Raw genomic sequence first — 9,264 nt, 5'->3', positions numbered from 1 at the left:
TGGGAGCTCTGTGTCCCGTGATGTACTCCAAGAAAAAGATTTTACAGGTAAGCTGTATTAAAAATCTCTTTTTCTTTATCGTACATCACGGGACACAGAGCGGCATATTCATTACTATATGGGATGTCCCAAAGCAATGCTTACAATGAGGGGAGGGAGAACATCTTCCCAAGACAAAAGGATTTAATTTAGAGATATACTCAAATCATAATAAATCCAACTTAGTTGAGAAAAATAATTTTTAAATTATCTCAAAAGAGGAGCCCCGGAATCCGAGGGTCTCAAACTGCAGCCTGCAGCACTGCCTGCCCAAAGGCTGTATCAGTATTCCTTTTTACGTCCAACTGGTAGAACTTTGTAAACGTGTGGACAGAAGACCAGGTTGCCGGCCTTGCAAACTTGAGCCATAGAGATCTGGTGGTGTGCTGCCCAGGAGGCGCCCATGGCCCTAGTAGAATGAGCCTTTAATGATAACGGAGGAGGCAACCCTTTCAAGCCGTAGGCCTGAGTGATTAACTGTTTAATCCACCTCGAGATGGTGGATTTTGCAGCTGCCTGCCCCTTCTTGGGCCCATCCGGTAAAATGAACAACACGTCTGTTTTCCGGATCTTCTCTGTAGCTTTAAGATAGGCCTTCATGGCCCTGACAATATCCAAGGTATGCAGCAACCCTTCCTTTCTGGAAGTAGGTTTAGGAAAGAAGGATGGTAATACCAAATCCTGGTTTAGATGAAAACTGGATATAACCTTTGGTAGGAAGGAAGGATGAGGGCGGAGAACGACCTTGTCCTTATGTAAAATAAGATATGGTTCCTTACAGGATAAGGCTGCCAGTTCCGATACTCTTCTGGCGGAAACCATGGCGACCAAAATACTAACTTCCTTGTCAGTAAAACAAAGGAATTTCAGCCAACGGCTCAAAAGGTTGTTTCTGTAAACTTGACAGAACAAGATTTAAATCCCACGGACAAAGCGGGGATTTAACTGGAGGATTAATACGTAAGACCCCTTGAAGGAAGGTCTCCGCTGAAACCACACTGACAAAGCTGAAATCTGTCCCTTGATTGTGCTTAATGCCAGTCCTTTATCCACTCCTAGCTGGAGAAAACGTAATACTCTATCGATGGTAAATTTGCGAGAAAGCCATCGCTTGGACTCACACCAGCCTACATAGGCCTTCCAGACCCTGTAATAAATCACCCTAGAGACCGGTTTTCCTGGCTCCTGATTAGGGTAGAGATTACTTTCTGAGACAGACCTCTACCCCTGAGAATCAGGGATTCAGCTTCCAGGCCCTCAAATTTAGATGCCGTAAGGCAGGGTGGAGGATCGGACCTTGCGATAGCAGTTCTGGCCGTAGAGGAAGAGTCCAAGGGTCTCCCACTACCATCTTTAGGATTAGTGAATACCATGCCCTTCTGGCCATGCTGGAGCTACCAGGATGACTGGTATGTGCTCCACCCCTGATCCTGCGCAGCAGGCGGGGTAGTAACTGGAGCGGGGAAATGCATAAAGAAGTTTGAACTGATGCCAAGGGCAAACTAACGCATCAGTTCCGCAGGCTCTGGGATCCCTTGTGCGGGACATGAACCTGTCTAGCTTCTTGTTCAGTCTCGATGCCATGATATCCACGTCCGGCACTCCCCATTTCTGGCAGAGTGTCTGAAAGACCTGTGGATGCAGAGACCACTCCCCCGGCAACAGAGTCTGGCGACTCAAGAAGTCCGCCTGTAGGTTGTCCACTCCGGGAATGAATATAGCCGATATGCAGGGCACATGGGCCTCCGCCCACAAGAGAATTAAGCTCACTTCTCTCTGAGCGGCTAGACTCTTGGTTCCCCCTTGGTGATTTATATACGCCACCCGCGTGGCATTGTCCGATTGTATTCTCACCGGAACCCCTGCAGTTTGGACGTCCAAGCCCTGAGGGCCAGTCGAGCAACTCTGAGCTCCAAGATATTGATGGGCAACTGCTTCTCTGCCGCTGCCCAAGTGCCCTGGCGAGTGCAACCATCCAAAATGGCTCCCCCAGCCCATCAGGCTGGCGTCTGTGGTTACTATCCTCCAGGTCACAGGACTGAAAGTCTTTCCCTTCAGGAGATTCTGAGGGTTTAACCACCAAGATAGACTTTGTCGCACCCTTGGTGAGAGTGGCAAAGGAATTTCTAAGGCCTGAGGCCTCTTGCTCCATGCTGACAGGATGGCTGCCTGCAGGATGCGAGTGTGGCTTTGAGCGTATGGAACCGCCTCGAATGTGGCCACCATCTTGCCTAGTAGCCGCATACATAGGCGAACAGTTGGCCTTCTCTTGCTTAGAATTATTTGTATTAGCTCCTTGATGGCCTTGACCTTTAATAAGGGCAGAAACACCTTCTGTTTGTTCTGTATCCAATCTCATACCGAGATATTCCAGCTGCCTTGTGGGCAGGAATGCTGACTTGTCTCGATTTAGGACCCAGCCGAACCTCTCGAGGTACTGAACTGTGAGGGCCACTGCTCGCTTCCAGGCCAGGAGACAGTGGTCTACGACCAAGAGGTCGTCCAGGTAAGCCAGGACCGTGACCCCTTGGGTCCTTAGATTGGCTAGGATTGGAGCTAGGACCTTCGTGAATACCCGGGGGGCCGTAGCCAACCCGAAGGGAGCGCCACAAATTGGAAATGACGTTGAGGCCACCGAGAAGCGTAGAAATACTTGATGTGGCTGAAAAATTGGCACATGAAGGTAAGCATCCGAGGGGGAGCCCTTTTGTTTTTTGGCATTTTTTGTCCCCCTTGATCCTGAGCCTTTGGGAGCCATGGTACAATACCGAGGTACCCCTGCATGCAACAACTGACTGTTTGCAGCTAGGAAATAGTTAAGAGGTTTAGGGAACAGCAGGATTACTAGTGTCCAAAACCCCTGGTGAGGCCGAGTATGTTTATCAAAATAAAATCTTTTTTTTTTTTTTTTTTTTCCAATATGATATCTTCTTTTTTTTTTTTTTTTTTTTTTTACAACATACGGCCCCACCAAATCTCTTTGCCAGCCTCCACCTGCTGCAAAGGGGAATTTTTTTGGCTTAATAGAAGAAAATAGGCCAAGCCTAGGATGTACTACCCCTTTCTTGCCACCGTGGGTCCACCGGAGTGCCGCTCTGCGTCCTCTCTCCTCCAGATCAGCTCAGACTGAGCCATGAACGTAGCCTGTCTGTTCTTAACAGAGGCGAAGGCACGCCTCTTCCTGCGCGCTCCCCCCTCCCGAACGGCGCGAAACCTTTCTATTTTGGCGTGCCCACGCACCTGTCAGGGGAGAGAGACACATGGAGACGCGCCCCAGGCGGCCCACAGAAGCAGGGAGAGAGGATCGTGCCGACGGCTGCAGGGCGGCAAATTTGAACCCCCGGACAGGTAGACACAACAGAGACTCTAAGGACTCAGTTTTTTAGTCCAGAATAGGTCTCAAAAACGACCCTATCTGACCAGCAGGTAGCCAGCAAAGATTCACTTGGACAGGGGAACCAGAGAGGGGGGGGGGGGTCAGATCATCCTGTCTACACACAGACATAGTGACCAAGGTGCCCATGCAGAGCATACTCAGGCTACCCCCCTTTTTGATCACCCCTGGGGAGCCCGCTGTCGAACCAAGTTCCGCAGGCTCCCCACCCTTCCCTGCTCCATTGCCGCAGACGTTTGCAAGCAAACACAGTCCAATCTTCTCCCATCTCCGTGGGTAGTGTAGTAGACCATCAGGCACTGGGGTCCTGGAAGGAACCGCTGTCCTGGACCTATATAGCACCCCGGCAAACAGGGTACTTTTGGCTTTGGAAAAAAGCTCCAAGTCCTGGGCCCAGGGTCCAGCCCTCCAGAGAGGGCATTATAGGCAAAACCCCACGGATTTTGGGGCCCGGGTACTGTCCACTTCGGCACTCTGACAGATCCGGTTAGCCTGCAAAATCCTAAGGATATGGAGGCAAGCTATTCCGTGACCAACACCTAAGACACTGGCGAAAAAACTGAGGTACTCCTCCTATGGGAGGGGGTTATATAGGGAGGGGCAACTTCCTGTTTGAGATTGCCAGTGTCCATCACCTGAAGGTACTCCATATAACCCATATAGTAATGAATATGCCGCTCTGTGTCCCGTGATGTACGAGAAAGAAAGTTTTATTGCATTTTATAAAAAAACAATTTTTTACTACTAATGGCGGCGATCAGCGATTTTTTTTCCTAACTGCGACCTTATGGCGGACACTTCGGACAATTTTGACACATTTTTGGGACCATTGTCATTTTCACAGCAAAAAATGCTATAAAAAATGCACCGATTACTGTGAAAATTACAATTGCAGTTTTGGGAGTTAACCACTAGGGGCCGCTGAAGGGGTTAAGTGTGACCTCATATGTGTTTCTAACTGTTGGGGGTCGGGGCTGACGTGTGACGTCATTGATCGTGTTTCCCTATATCAGGGGACACGCGATCACTGACAGCGCCACAGTGAAGAACGGGGAAGCTGTGTTTACAGACAGCTCTCCTCGTTCTTCAGCTCCGGGACCGATCGCGGGGACTCCATCGGCGATTGGGTCCACGGTCACGGAGCTTCGGACCGACCCACGGCTGGGCACTTAAAGAGGACGTACAGGTACGTGCTTGTGCCCAGCCGTGCCATTCTGCCGACGTATATGTGCAGGAGGCGGTCCTTAAGTGGTTAAAGTCTGAAAAAGAGTAGCTAGGTAAGTAGGTCGGTAACACCCACGTGATGCTGAGCCTCTATGAATAAAAGAACTGACATCTAATCAATGACAGGGGTGGGCTAGATGATGCTGGATATCCTCCAGCCAGGAAATGAGGCGTGATCGATCTTGCTTGCGGCATCTTCTTGAGAGAAGCTCACAGTGTGCAGTGAAATCAGAGCAAGACGTTTCAGTACAAGAAAGGAGCCAGTGTTTTGTCAGATTAGGCGACCCGTCAGAATGTGTAACAGAAGTGACGTTCCGCCGCCACCATCTTGCTACACCCCGCACTCCTCCACAGTATAGTGAGAAGGCGGCAAGCGGACATCTTGTTACACCCACCGGAGTCTCAGCTTATTTAGTGAAATTCTTCATCCGTTTACTCCCCCACTATAACAACTTTATATAAAATATCTTCAACCATGACACTCTCCTGAAATGTACACATTCAACATTTTTAGACTATTTCATATAAACCAGGTAACATTTTATGTAGAGAGGACATTAACAGCCAATCTCCACTCTGATCATGTATTAACTTAATCCAAAAGTATTGTAACCTAGTGCAAATATCTGCCTGTTGATGGCTAAAATAAAATAAAAAATCCTTAAAGTGAAATTATTTTGCAGAAAAAATCCACTCCAGTTGAACGACGTACATTATGGCTAGTAACAAAGGTGACTGTGAATTATTACCTGCTTCTGCTCTTTAAGAACTGATATAATCCCTGTTAGTGAGCTTCCTGTAGGGGAGGTAAGTGGGAGGGCCTTCCTGCTATAATCACATGATCAGCCCCAGAGGCGATATGTACTATATAGGCAAATGTATGTGAATACCCCTCCAAATGATTGAGATAAGGTGCTCTTCCAACCTTGTAGTAACATTTTGCTGAGGATGGATCATTTTCTATTCCAGCATGACTGTGAGCCAACTCCATAGACAAGACACTTCAAGACAGTTTGATGAGTTGGGATAGCGGAACTTGAGTGGTCTGCACAGAGCCTCGACCTCAACCCTACTGAACAAGCTTTGGGATTTACTAGAATGAGCCAGGTCTCTCATCCAACATCTCCATAAAACATGGTTTGACGACTTTAGTGTGGAGGAACTTTAATGGCCTTTAGAGCCCTGACCTCAACCCTACTGAACACATTTAGGATGGCTTTGAAGTAGTCAGGTCTTCGCAAACCAACATCTCCTTAAATATATGGTTTGATGAGCTGGGTTTAAAAGGACCTTGAGCGGCCTTCACAGATCCCTGACCTCAACCCTACTGAACATCTTCTGAATGAATTGAAACGAGCCAGGTCTCCTCAACCAACATCCCTATAAAGACATGGTTTGGTGTGGAGGAACCTCTACTGGCCTTCAAGCCCCCACCTTAACCCTACTGAACACATTTGGGATGGCTTTGAAGCAGCCAGGTCTTCTCAACCAACATCTCTTTAAATGATATGGCCTTGATGAGTTTGGTGTGGAGGAACTCTACTGGCCTTCAGATCCCCGGCCTTAACCCTACTGAACACCTTTAGGATGAATTGGAAACAAGCCAGGTCTTCTCAACCAACATCTCCATAAAGACATGATTTGATGAGTTTGGTGTGGAGGAACTCTACTGGCCTTCAGATCCTGGCCTTAACCCTACTGAACATCTTTAGGATGATTGGAACAAGCCAGGTCTTCTCAACCAACATCTCCATAAAGACATGGTTTGATGAGTTTGGTGTGGAGGAACTCTACTGGCCTCAGAGCCCTGACCTCAACCTACTGAACACATTTGGGATGGCTTTGAAGTAGCCAGGTCTTCGCCAAACCACATCTCCTTAAATATATGGTTTGAATGAGCTGGGTTTAAAAGACCATTAGTGGCCTTCACAGATCCTTACTGAACACCTTTAGGGTGAATTGGAATGATCCAGGTCTTCTCATCCAACATATGCAAAATAATATGATTTGGGGAGTTTGGGGTGTAGGAACTCTAGTGGCTTCAGAACCCTGACCTCAACCCTACTGACCACCTTTAGGATGAATTGAAACGACCTAGGTCTTGTCATCCAAAATCTCCATACAGACATTCGATGACTTTGGTGGAGAAGACCATGAGTGGCCTTCAGACCCCAGACCTCTACCTTATGGATCATCTTTGGGATGAAATGTAACACCAAAGGTGAGCCGGGTCTTCTCTTCCAACATAGCACCCAACCATAAAGGCATAGAAAAAAAAATCTGCATGCAAAAGCAGCCAATCGCTTCAGCTGGATTTTTTTTCTGCAAAATTCTCCATGCAAGCAGGGGACAAAATACTGGCAATTTTACAAGGATGCAATATTTTACATTTTTAGGAAAGTTTTAGAAAACCATAGCTGGCTGTTAAAGAAAAAAAACACACAATCATTTCCTTTACTCGTTTTGTTTTCTTTTTTTTCTACGTCCGCGCAGTTGTTCTTTACAGGTCGACCCTCCCCAAAACCAATATGGATGGCCACCAGTGAAATGAATACCCAGCAGTTTTCTTAGATCTCTATGGCAGGAGGGTGAAATTGGTTTTGCATGTTGTGTCTTTAAACCCTACCACAAGGTCACCACTTAGGGCCCTTTCACATGGGGCTGCCCGTGTGCAGCACAGCGGGGATCGATCCCCGCTGAGCAGGCAGATGACAGGTCTGTCTCTGCACACTGTGCAGGGACCAACCGGTCAGAGCGCCACTCTCCACTATGGGGGGGGAAAATCGGATGAAAACAGACTGTAGAGTCCGTTGTCATCAGATTCGATCCGCCAGATGGATAGACCGGGCACACGCTCGATGGCCGAACATGGGGGGACAACAAGGATCAAAATCCAGCCTGTCACCCATTTGGCAGTTGATAAGAAGATCCCAGGATCCAAAAATGCAGGAACAAAATCAAATAAAGCAAAAAAAAAAACCGCAAAAAATCTCCAGAGCACATGGACTCCAGAAAGGCCATGTCCTCTCCTGACCCTAGGCAGATTAAACTGAGGCTGGATGTTCCAGAGAGTGGGATGTACCCGGGGGACACACCCCCTGGGAGGTGCTGTACTGAGAGAAGTGTTTTTAACATTTAAAGTGCTGTTTCTTTCTGTCTAGTCTCTCCTAGAAGGAAGGTATATAACCCTAAGGTCAATGCTGCTGTGTCCGTCCATGAACGGAAGTGAAATAGGGTTTTCCTCCGTCACACTTTGGCGAATCGGATATCAGCAGGAATGTAACCACTGACATCCGTTGGCTCCATAGAGATGCATGCAGCGCCTGTTCATGTCCGCCTAAAAAACTGACAGCCGGACCTAAAACGCCCGTGTTAAAGGGCCCCAAAAGGTGTCACTTCTCACATCTGGATTCTCTAGGTATCCATGTATTAAAAAATTATGCTGAACACATCAAGTCTGATGCCCATCATTGGCAGAACCCAGCACTGTGTACTGAAGCTACATACAGTGCTTCGTGCCAGTGCAATACTTAGCGAGGAAAACATTTTAAATACATTTCACCATTTCAAATAAACTATTTAAAAATCACAGAGAACCTGGAAACCTTTAGGTTTAGACTGGAATTCCACTTAAATTGTTTGACCTCTCCCCAGCATGAAGCCCTAACAGCTGCCATTTAATTTCCACAGCCTCTACTACCCACAGAGCTGTAATAAAAGCACAGTGCAAAGACAAAAAAACACTTTAATGCTTCTTTTGCGATCTTTGAAACTGAATTGCTCCACAGTGCCTGCAGCTACGGAGGTTATTGAAGGCTTGTTTTTAGTCTTCTTTACTGCCCTGCTACAGATATTTTAAGATTTGAATGTCCATATCTTGGCCACATTTTTACTTTAACCTCAATTTGGAAACAAGCAGAGGTCTTTTGTATTTTGGACTTTGGATCCAAGAAGCACCACAAGAACACAGGCAGTGAAGGCTGCACATCAGCACTGTTATCTTAGGCACTATTTAGGCCAATAAAATGAGGCAGTACTGAAAATTCGGGGTTATTTAATTTTGTGAGACCTATAAAATGCTGCCCTGTTAAGCGACTTAAAAATAGCCACCCAAGGCTGAGAAAATTCAGGAGGTCTTCAGTGGAGGAGCACCTGTCATGTTGGAGAACATTTACTATAATTGAAGCAGAAAGGGAGGAAAAGGGCAAAATCCCTTTGTTTTTTTTTTCTAGATGGGTCTTTTTGATGGAAATCTACATAGTTAAACCCTGATCTATCAACTCCAGTCCTCAAGGCGCCCCAACAGGTCACGTTTTCCCTCAGATGCTGTGGTAATTACTAGGGCAGTAAAACTAATCAAATCACCTGTGAAAAATAATGGAAAGCCTGAAAACGTGACCTGTTGGGGCGCCTTGAGGACTGGAGTTGAGAAACACTGAGTTAGATAGTAGGTGAGGTTGATCTGATCTAGCAGATCACAATATGGTCAGCATGGACCCTTGTATTTCTTTTAATGTAATAAATCAGGGGTAGGCAACCTCTGCCCTCCAGCTGTTTTGAAACTACAAGTCCCATGAGACATTGCAAGACCCTGACAATCACAGGCA

Source organism: Rana temporaria, chromosome 6 (genome assembly GCF_905171775.1).
Source record: "Rana temporaria chromosome 6, aRanTem1.1, whole genome shotgun sequence".
NCBI lineage: Eukaryota > Metazoa > Chordata > Amphibia > Anura > Ranidae > Rana > Rana temporaria.
Note: the sequence above shows the minus strand (reverse complement) of the source record.